This window comes from Pholcus phalangioides, unplaced genomic scaffold (assembly GCF_987345545.1).
Source record: "Pholcus phalangioides strain wild (caught in Gottingen) unplaced genomic scaffold, Ppha-v1.0 ptg000011l_1, whole genome shotgun sequence".
Lineage (NCBI taxonomy): Eukaryota > Metazoa > Arthropoda > Arachnida > Araneae > Pholcidae > Pholcus > Pholcus phalangioides.
Genome location: NW_028301604.1, coordinates 7,737,773 through 7,750,076, shown reverse-complemented (window position 1 = coordinate 7,750,076; position 12,304 = coordinate 7,737,773). Strand labels below are relative to the sequence as shown.

At 33.2% G+C, this 12,304-nt stretch overlaps 1 protein-coding gene across 1 annotated transcript in view; it reads right to left on the bottom strand.

Annotated features, from left to right (window-relative positions):
- LOC149080003 (neuronal acetylcholine receptor subunit alpha-10-like) overlaps nucleotides 1–12,013 on the bottom strand; it is a 117,798-nt gene extending 105,785 nt beyond the window's left edge. The window contains exon 1 of the mRNA XM_089238923.1: nucleotides 11,593–12,013. The gene's annotated coding sequence lies outside the window, so the exon portion shown is untranslated. The remainder of the gene's footprint in view (nucleotides 1–11,592) is intronic.
- Between the last annotated feature and the right edge of the window lie 291 nt (nucleotides 12,014–12,304).

Genomic DNA, 12,304 nt, shown 5'->3' with positions numbered 1-12,304 from the left:
TAAAAAAAATCGAAAAATGAATTTTAAAGACAAACACATTACATTAAAGGGAAATATCTGAGCCTTATATTAAGTATATAAATCAAGCTTATCCCAAGGGCGATGAGAGATCAGTGAGTATATATTTTCATTTAACTTTCTTCGTACTTTGTTTAAATTTTTTTTTATCCCTCGCAGCTAACAAGTACTTGTAGCATAAAAAAATCTTTATTATAAGTATACTCTAGACGAAAGACTAAGTTGGTTCTAATTCCAATAAAAGTGCGCTTCAAACTTCAGGGAAAGCTCAAAGGCTAAAATTTTTGACTTCGTCCAACGAAATGAGTTTTAAAGCCCTCTTGATAGTCTTTTTTCTATCGAATTATGTTCTCAAAATGTTCTCTGAATCTCAAAAAAAAGAGAAGAAAAGAGCAAGAGAAAAAGTTAAAAAGAGAGCGCTTCTTTCTTGGATCTTTGTATTCACTGAAAAGAAGCGTTTATTGATTTTAATATTGGCATCGGCAAACTCTAGAGAAAACCCAGCAAAAGCATTGCACTTTAAAAAATCCACGATAAATTTCAACCTCTTTCATTTTATGCGAGATTGGGTCCCTGTCTTCTTAAGCTATTAATAGCTTGTATTAAATTAATTTGGATCCGGTTACGGGACTTTGAACTTTCGATAGTTACTATAGTTTTGTCACGTATTTCGGATAATAACTCCTCTCAATGCATACTCATGGATACTAGTTTCAGTATCATGTGTTTCAATAGATAAATTAATACATATTTCAAGGAAGAAAACAAGCTGTTTTCGCTACACAAAATTCATCCAGTCAAAAATCAAATGTAAAGTAAACCGGGTATTTTGAAAATACCGAACGTTTTGGAAATGTATAACGCATGCAACAAGACTAAGGAAATACTTATACATTAAATGAAAAATTTATGTTACGAATAAAGAAACAAGACTTCTCCGTGGTATAAATATGTCCCCCCCCCCCGCCTGTAATAATGTCAAAAATGCATTATACATAGAAATTAATAACCTAAAGGATAGTTAAGGTTGAAATTTTATAAAATTGATGAAAATAATCATAAATTAGAAAAATATGAACTTTCGATGTGTGATTTTATTTCCAAATAAACCTCACCTGAGCCAGTTGCTCTGAGCACCACGGTGCTTTCTGAAGCACCCGGAGTGCTCGATGCTCGTATTCTATTTCGTGCTCGCGAGCACTTGATCAACGTTCTTACTTAACACTTTATGCGAATTGCATTCAAGAATTAAAATAATCGTGATATCATGCATTCGGATGCCAAACTTGCCGTAATATTTTTACAATAAAAATGTAAGGTTGCTGTTCTTTCGATCGTGGTTACAGGCAGTGCTTGCGACTAGAAAAGGTTGAAGATGTCTGTCTTAGACTGTAGTTAGCCGGATAACCAGTTATAGGTTGTTCTTGGACCAGAATTTTAGAATCATCTCTGTAATCTCGAAATTGCCTTGGAGATGCACCTGGGTACGTTGCAATTACTGCTTATGACCTTCCGATTTCGAGTTTTTCTTGACTTTTCATTATGCTTAAACATTCATATGATGTCATCTTCATATTTTCCACATATACATAAACACACGTTATTCCGTAGTTTTAATACTGTTTAGAACTTTTTAGACCAGTTTACATGCACAAGCATGAAATTTGTTGATGTCTCTTTGCCCATAATAAACACATGTGACAATTTGCAATTAGCTTACATACATTTTTACGAAAATCACAAAGATTCTATCCGTACACACAAGTTATGCATCAAGTTGACTTGAAGGTCAACTTCACACGCATAACAATACAGAACAATACCTGCCAAGTTTCATTAGCGAAAAATAATAATTCATTTGTGGTAATTTTTTAATGCCATTACTAAAACATTTTCTGCTGTTTCGATATCGTATTCAAAATTTGCAAATATTTTTAAATCAAGTATCAAATTAATTTCATAGTAATTGAAAATATTGACATATCGCCATACAAAAATCTTCCAAAGCATACAAAATCTAAGTTCTAAACTGTATGATTTGTTGATTTAAAATCTACAGGATAGTTTAATAGGTAAGCAAATAAAAATGTAAGGGAATGTTATTGAAAAGAAATCCGTAATTGTGTACGAGATTTATAATTATACCGATTTACGTTTTAATGGCATTCGAAAAAAATTCGGCAACAACAATTTGGGGGAGATATAATACTCTGACCAAAGCCGAATTCTGGTACTTGAAGCTATAAGAATATTTAATATTTACTCAAATAATTAGAAACAAATTTCCGATATTTTTGAAATAATTCTGTGTATTAAATTGGATTAAGTATGAAAACGTGTATATACGGTGGTTTTTTTCTGTCAGTGGACTACCATTAGTTCAAGTTTCAAATACAATTGTATATACGTATAATTACAGCATTTCAATCCGAAATCACGATAAAGTGAAAGAAATCCCACTGTAGTCATTGATTGCTTCCTGAACTTAAACGAAGTATTAGATATGTAAAAATTTTGAACTTGCTCTTTACCTGATTTCCTAAAAGTGATAATTTAGCTCGTTATTAGAAAGCAATCTGTTTAATGAAGTAGATTTAGTTTATTTGCTATCCCTGCAGTAATTAATTTTCGAAAAGTAAACTTAATGAGTGTAATCTGAACTCATTCGGAATCTGAGATACCAATAATCCAGGTTCGAAGTTATGCGAATTGGTTGAGCAGTGACGAGGTATATAACGAGAAAATATGAAGTATCTAACCACCAGTATTTGTATTAATTAGTTTACGGAAGATGAGAAAATGACGAAAACTTGCTCGATAAAGGTAGAATGAACAAATCGCACATAACTTGGCTTCGGTGAGTATAACAGAAGGCAACGTACCCGTCGTGTGAATATACCCCGAACTATTTCCTTAGTATTTTTCTTGCCGAACAAGATCTCCGTTCTACTCATTTCTATTAGATTGGTTTTTCGAGAAAAGCTCCAAAGAAATTCCTTTAACATAAGATGTTGTTCATGTGGGTGGAACGGGAGATAAATTTCGAATAGTTGCAAAGAGAAAGGCAGACGGCCATAAGTTATGTCTGTGCTTGCTGAATAACTAAAAGCTGCAGATGCAATTAGCAGCGAAAGAAAACGATCTAACCAAGAGAGAAACTTCCATCTATTTACTGAAGTAACGTAGACATCGAGATTTACCAGAAGAAATGAGGAGAAACAAAGCACTTACAGATGAAACCAATCGACAATTTAGGAATTGAGCATTAAGAATGTTTGTACAATAATTCTCCAGTGTTGTTAGTTCATGATATTCTGGAATTTTAATGTCTTCGACAAAACAAATGAAATTAGTTTTAAAAATACAAATGTATCAATTTATTTTAGTTTCTATTATTCACGGGAATTATGATACATTTTCAATGATGGGGGAATATATTTAATATGCATGGAAAATATTTTAAACTATTGCTTAAAAATTGATGGAGATCATTTCAGGAAGAAATTTTTTAAAAAATATAATTCTCATATTATAGATGCGCTTGTGTTTTTTAAACTAAATTTTGTATGCACCACAAAACGATTTTTTTTAATTTTTGGTTTTATATCTATGTGTCTATTAATTATTGAAATGACTTATTTGATTCTTGTATTAGTTATCTAAATATGTTACATTACGTTACCAATATACAGGGTAGTAAGGAAAGTCCCTAGGTCACATTTTACAGGCAAACCGTTGATCTGTATTCGTATACGCTATTTGGATACTTTTTCTATTGTAATTGGAAGTATGTTTCTAATACTTCCAATTACAATAGAAAAAGTATCCAAATAACGTATACGAATACAAGGCCACAACAGGCAAAATGCCCAACGAGGTGGCTGAGAAAAAGATGCCCATAACAAATATGGATGTCATATGGATGTAGTTCTTAGATACATCATTCATATTGCAAGGGGTTGTGTAGTTATTAAAATAGAAAAACTAACTTTTTTTAATTTATCACACCCTGTCCTCAAAACTCATTAGAAAGTTATTAACCTGTCTCTCCTGAGGCTAACAAAGAAAATTCCACGTTTGTAAGTGCAATACAATACTCGTTGAGATGTTTGGATTCAAAAGCAGGAAAAAAATTGGAAAAGAACAGGAAAACCTAACGGACAACGCTTCTTTCCCTCATTTATGCTGTTCTTTCGTAATTTTAGAATTCAAATATCTCAGCGAATATTGTTCATAGAAACGTGGAATTCTTTTGGTTGGCCTCAGAAGAGACAGGGCAACAACTTTCTAATTGCATTTTTTTCAAGACAAGATGCCCGTATAAAAAGTTTTTATTTCATTTCAATACAACCCCTGGCAATATGAATGATGTATCTAAGGTCTACTTGTTGTTTGGATACTTTTCTAATTGGAACTATACTTGTAGGATCAATGTTTCACCAGTAAAATGCACCTAGGGACTTCCTTTACTACCTTGTATATATGCAGTGAAACCTCCCTACAACGATACTCGATATAACGATAAATCCCACCACAACGATATTTCTTTTTATCTTTTTTGAAATCACCTGTAGTCTTATTTTAAACTCCTCTCGATAGACAACCATGCTCTTCACTACGATAAACCTCTCTGAAACGATGTTTTGTGTGAAGAGATTTTTAAAACCACCACACACACACAAACAAAAAAACGATAATTTTTTAAAAATCAAAATCACTTTTTCAGTAATTTTTAAACTCATCTGTTTCTGTTTGTCTAAGGGCATCTAATAACATCGGTATTTTGCACCGCATGATAGCCTAAACTATTATTGAAAATATCGGTGTTGTGTGCTACTTTCTATGTGAGACAAAAAAGTGTAATGCAGTAGACCTCTTTACAGGGGCGATGTATTCTAACTGAATTTTTATTGATCAACTAATCAATTACAATTTTTCGCTGCGAATAAATGCTTGAAAGCACATTTTCTAGTGTTACTTACAACGCCGATTTTGGAAATATGTCCACAACAGCATAAGTTTAGTGGGACGTGATGGTAATGTTGCGTTTCGATAGAACGATGATCCCCCTACAACGATATTTTTTTCTTGGTCACGGAGTATCGTTGTATCGAGATTTTACTGTATGTTACGGGGAATGCGATGAATCGGTGATTATCCATAATCGCCGATTATTATGAATAACCACTAGTTGTCTCGAAAAGTTTGATAAATTTTCTTACATTTATCTATAATTCCCGAATGAAGTTGGTATGATAAATATGGAAGAAATCATGCGGAAATATCACTTAAATGAGACCCCTTATCAGTATCTCACGTATGTGATAGGTGCACTACACATATTTTGCCATAAAAGTTAAATTAAATTGTTATAAGAGCATAAAAACGTATAAATTATTATCAGTCTTGTAATGGTGGCTTTCTTCACATATCTATCAACATTTTTAAACATAATCAACATCACCGATGGAATCCATCATCTAGACTGAAGTTAAAGCAAAATGTCTGGTAAATTTAACTAATTCATTGATGATTTATCATATTTGCCAATAAGAGCTGGGGATTATACACAATCACTGTGGTAAATGTGGTAACTCACAAAATTTATCAAATTTACCAAAATGGTCGGTGATTATGCATAACCTCCGGATTCATCACATTTAATGTAACACAAGGATACCCAATCTGCAGGAGAGAGACTTGAAATTTTATGAGGGGGCGATGATTTCTGGAGCATCATGATGATGCCAATTCATATATACGAATATACATTACATCAGTCGGCTCCACCTTTGTCGCTGGGAGGGGGAGCAATGCCTCTCTCCATGCCCCTCGTATCTCCATCTATGGGGGAGATACGAGATATATACATATTTACATATTTACCGGTCACACTTAAGTGCCCGTTAAATATGTCGCTGGTCCCTTGAGTAATCTGTAAATTCATCGCGGGTCACTAAAATGATCTAGAAATGTGCTGCGAGCCCCTTTAGTGATGTGAAACTGTCCCCACAGGTCAATTAATTCTTCTGGAACTGTGTCGGGGATCACTCAATGATCTGTATATGTACCGCGAGTCACTTAAGAGATCTGGAACTGTCTCGTGGCTTGTTCAATGATCTGTAAATGTGCCACTCAATTCATTTTACAAAACTCGTATCGAGGTTTCGTACCACATCAGATGATTCCGAGGGCCATAGTTTGAGCATATATGCTTAACATATACACCAATCAGAAAATTTCTAAAATGGAGGAAATATCACCCCTAACGTGACGCTTCTCGTTACGTCTTTAAATCTTTTGTTGGTGTTCATCGTGATAGCCAGCGTTTAGAACCCATAGTGTTTCGAAAGGATCGTAAAAATCGAGTTTTTAGTACGTAGTTTCTTACTCTCTATCATTGAATTTTACTTTTATATTTGCTGTGACATCATTGTTTTCCTGGTTTTACGCATCTTTTGGCAAAAGTAGCTGTGTGTTATTTAACATATTTGATTTTTCGTGTGACGGCAAAATCTTGGAAATGAAAGTTTTCTGAAAGGTTACAGCCCAAGAATCAAAAGAAAGTTTGTAGTGATCTACATGCATTGAGTGCTCAATAGAAAAAACCGATGCTCGTTCGATATTTCGAATCATTCACATAGGTGTTGTTTATGTTGTGAAACGGATAAAAGAGAAATTTTCGAAGCATTCGAATTTTGTACCGAAAATTCTCTACATATGAATGGCTCAAGTTACGAATTTGAACTTTCCATTATGGCTCAAATCACTCATTCTACAAGATTCACACATTAAAATCACGATTTCACGTAGAGAATAATAATTACAAGTTTAATACACATTTTTCGCTGCGATTGATGTTTTCTGGGAGTTTTTGATACACATATGGTGTGAGACAGATCCTCTCTTAGGGGTGTGCGGCAGGTGCGGTCGCATCGTGCCCAGTGGCTTTGGGGTCCCTTCCCCGCACTTACGACAATAGAAGTAAAAAAAAATATTTATCAAAACTATCATTATTTTTTGTAATGAATACAAATACAAGGCCAAAACAGGCAAAATGCCCAACGAGGTGGCTGAGAAAAAGATGCCCATAAACAAGTTATCTGAGTTTTAACTGATTTGATTTTGGAATTTCCATCAATTCTGGATTTATTTTTCATCACTTCTGAATTTCCATCAATTCTGGATTTATTTTTCATTTCTTCTGAATTTCCATCAATTCTGGATTTATTTTTCATTTCTTCTGAATTTCCATCAATTCTGGATTTATTTTTCATTTCTTCTGAATTTCCATCAATTCTGGATTTATTTTTCATTTCTTCTGAATTTCCATCAATTCTGGGGATTTATTTTTCATTTCTTCTGAATTTCCATCAATTCTGGGATTTTCTCGCTTATTAATACTGAATTTCCATCAATTCTGGGATTTTCTCGCTTATTAATACTGAATTTCTATCAATTCTGGGCTTACTACTGTAGATGGTCCATTGGGCTCTGCGATAGAGCAAGAACAGACATGTTTAGTCATCACCTAAAAAATTTGTTGACGCGCCATAAGCTTGCGAGTCACCATTAATTCTGAATTTTCATCAATTCTGGAATTATTTCTCTCTCTCATTAGTTCTGAATTTTTATCAATTCTAGACTTATTTCTCTCTCATTAATTCCGAATTTCCATCAATTCTGGGATTTTTTCTCTCATTAATACTGAATTTCCATCAATTATGGGATTTTTTCTCTCATTAATACTGAATTTCCATCAATTATGGGATTTTTTCTCTCATCAATTCTGAATTTTCATTGGTGAGAGTAGATATTTTTCAGCATTTCTGAATATTCAGTGATAATGCATGAATCTTAGAATGCTATTCCTCTTCCCCCACAAAATATATAAAATTGGGGCTAAGTAGCCATGAAATTATTTTCGCATCGGACCCCACGTCTGAAAATGGTGGCTGTGGTGTGAGAACCAGGCTCGGGATCATTTTGAATCGTAGAACGTATTTCAGAGGGTTACTGTAGGGTTTTTTTAGTTCATTGGGCTCAACAATAGCGCAAGAACAGGCAGATGTTAAGTTATGACCTAAAAAATTGATTAACGCATCATAGCACATAAGCTTGCGAGTTACCAGAAGGAAAACATTAATACCTTGAAAAGTTCTAATAAGATATCTGTGATAAGTAAAGCTTTATGTAGAACTTTGTTAGAGCTGCCTGTATCTTACTTTCTTCTTTCTGAGGGACTTTAAAATTTTGTGGTTAAATTTTTTTTTGGTGCTTTCTTCAACTACCAATAAGCTATCTCTCGGCTCTCTCTCTCTCTCTCTCTCTACACACATTATAGATGGAATTCAAATGAATTTCATTTAATCCTTAGATTCGGAACAGCATTAATTCATAGTATAAGAGCGTTCACGACACTACAACCGATTAAGGCAACGGAGACTACGTTCAAATGACAAAGTTTCTGAAAATTGTCGAAAATGGTTTTATATATTTATTTGAAAGAATGTTTAACACAAAATCTAAAACAATTTTATTCTTGTGCATGTAATAAGTAAAAATGAAGCTATAGCTGATTTAAATCATCTGAAGCAGTGGTGTCAAAGGCAACAAAAAAATTTTTAACGCGTTTTTTGAAGATTAATTTTTTCGTTACTTTATTCCACGCGAAACCAAATTTCTTAAAAGTATGCAAGATATTCCCATGAAATTTTTCAAAAGCGTTTCAGTCAACATTAAATATGCAATAAACGAGAATCTTGGCTATATGTTCAGAATGTGATAATTTACAGCTGTTTGAATAAAAAATTTTGAAATGTTCTGTCCAAATTTTTTCACGTATTGTTTCATGAAAACTACCATGTCTCAGAGAATACTTTATGTGCCTTAAAACTTCTGGTCCATTGCACAGAAAAGAGTCATAGTAAGGTAAAGTATCAAAACTATTTGAATATATGTTGTAGTTTTCAGTGTACAATGTCTGGCGTAAATGCTGGAAATAGGATGATTTTGAGAGCAAATACAAAATATTTAAAAAAATTATAGAAATATTTCAGAAATTTCACTGAATTTCCTGGTTTTATACAGTATTATGATTGTAAAACCACACATGTTTTGTAAAAGCCACACTTTAAAAAAAAGAAAAAGGGCCCCGCTCGTAGTCAGTTGCCTTAATGGCATAAATAGCTAAAACGCTATTTGAACCTCCGTTCTCTCCAGCCATAACACGTACACAACTGTATATGTACTGTGCTGTCTTGGAACTCAATCAAGGCCTCATTCGGCTCTAAAAGAGTATTGAATGTGGATGTTTGATATAGGTAATTCATTTCTAATATGCCGCCGTGCTGTGAGGAGTTGGGACTAAACTTTTTAGTTTAAATTTAGTTTACTGAACTTAGATAAGGCTATATAATAATTTTTGAAAATTTCGAAAGAGAAGGACCCCTAACATCACTCGTTCCAGTGAAACTGTATCGGGAAACACATTTTTATAATGACATATATCTCTCAGGATGGTTCTACATATGGACACCGCACGACACAGAAACTTCTTACATTTTAATTTGTTCGCTGATGATTTTTTAGCACCATGGTCATTTTCTGCATACGAGGGCTAATTAGACCGGAGCCTACAACTTATTGTTGATTCCGAACGGTACAATTTTTATACTCACCGAGAGGTTGGTGATTTTATCGCATTCATGTGGTTCTCTTTGCGTATCATGTTCTAATGCATTGGAAATATCTTGTGCTGAATTTCCTGCAGCCACGAATAATTTTTTATATATGGGTAAAAATATAGTTTGTCTTCAGATTTTGAGGCTTATCTTTTTTGTCTTTGACAAAGTTTTCCTTGATTTATAATGCGTATCTTTCTATTCTTGCACATCGTCTATTCCCGGAAAAATTCACGTTTGTTCCCTGAGATGAGCCTAACGTTCTAGCTATTGATCTACCCACTTTTCTTCCGGAAACCCTTAATTTTCAGTTTTTCTATATTCGAGTTTTAAAACTTCCTCACGACAAAAACTTCCAAGAAAGGTAAAAAATGTACGAGAAGAAATTTTCCTATTCTATTTGCATATGTAGAGGCAACTGGTTCAGACGTCATCGGCTTCTGTGTAGGTGAAAAGGCGAGAAAACGCAGTATTATGCAAATGGCCATGTCATTATGAAACTGCATTTTTATGATTTTTTTCCCTGAAGTTTTTAAATTTCCTTTTTTTCTGCACAGCAGGCTAAAACTTCTCTTTATCTAATGGTGAAACTTTCCTACATTATACACTTTGTTTCGACAGTCAAAACCGCATATGACCATCGCCATGAGCTTGCAACTCTCACAATTATGTATGTCATTAAATCTGAATTTGAAATTCTGAAAGATTATTTCTTTTCAAATTTTTATCATACGCATTCTTTTTACGTGACCATATGTGTGTGTGTGTCTTCACTTTTATTACATTATAAGTAGGTATTAATCTGAATACTATCGAATTCAATTAACCAAGTATAACCATTAAAATGCGTCATTTGGAAACTGAGAAATAGGAATACTGATGTGCAAAAACTAAATTGACAATTTTCACTTTCACGGAAAGCATTGATTATGAATTATTCGAAAAATAACTTGAATATATATTCAAACATCGTGAAACGTTATGAATAAGTAATACCTGATGTGTACAGGTGAAAAATGCTTTTTCATTCATTATTTCCTGAAAATGATAATCACCCTTTTATTAAAATACTCGTTATCAGCGCACGAACAAACACCATTTGGACCGATCCCATGCGAATATTAATGCAACTATATCGTCAATCTACCAACGCTTTTTATTATACGTTTCCAAATAAAATTTATTCATCGTATTTCCATTAAGTGATTACCAATTAAATCATATCATACAATTATAGGAAAACACGAAGGATAGTGAAAAATGAAGATGTTTTTATGCATACACAAAAAGTGATTTATTTTATATTAGATTATTTGAAGCAAAATACTGAATAATTATGTCAAGAATCAGCAGGGTTCATCATTATATTTTGCTTTAAAAGAAGGTTACTTTTTCGAAATCATCGATACCTAAATTTTAAAAAGATAGGGATTATTTTTTATTTAAAATATTCTATAATTTTATCTATTATCAATTTCAGTAATGTATTTTTCAACTTTTCAGATGCATTCTAGGTTATTGAAGTGTGTTTTAAACTTTTTGAATATAAGTTCGATATTTCTAATGTTAAATGAAATAATTGCAAAAAAAATCACATAATTACCAAAATTTGTTAATATCATATTCAATAAAATTCAAGTAATATTTAGATGCAATACAAATTAAATTTATGAAAGTAACGCTGTATTTTAACTATTATACCTCGCTTTGAACATCCAAAGAACCGAAAAGTTACGATGATTACCCTCAATCAGTTAAATTATGCATTAATATTAAATTATGCATTTTAGAGATAACTAACGCACTAAAAATTACATTCATAGTAACATATTTTATTGACATTAAACGCGTTTTGAAAAGAAAAAAACAACAACAAATCGGAAATACTTACATATGACAAATGTTGACATGATAGTGTAAATGTTCATTGAAATCAGGAAAGAGTTCCAAGAGGAAAAGTTTTTCGTCTCAACTCGGATTACTAGCTGTCCCGATAACGATCACATATCACAGTTATTAAAAAATAAAGAATTAAAAAGTTTTATAGCAGTACTTCCACGAGAAATTTTTAATGCAAAAGAAATTCCACGTGAAACGTAGTCTTTTTTATAGCCACCAGTTTTTAAATTTTTAACACGAGAGACCGTTCCTTTCCTTTTTTTTGTGGTCGAATAAAAAAAAAAAAGTAAGAAAGAAAGAAAGAACGTCCAGCGCTCAGAGTCGCCGAAACTTCGATCTTAGCATCGAAGGTACACACATCACTTTTTTACGAATTTCAAGGGAAAAAAGACGGTACGAAAAAATAGTGAGACCAGTTGTCAGTGATTTCGAATACAGTAATGATCTCCGCATCCAGCCGCGATGGGTAGTATCGTTCGCGTTGAATCCTGGGTACCATCTTTTGAGACTGCGCGTGGCGGAAAACCGAAGAGTCAAGAACAAAGTGACGCGTTTATAATCCTCGTTGATGACTTGCTACCTACTGTATCCTTCTCCCATCACCTCACCGGAAGGCTTACATACGCTTTTTCGAGTGAAAACGATATGTTGTGTCCGGATTTTTATACGTATAAATACACGCACTATCCACTTTTGACTCTTCG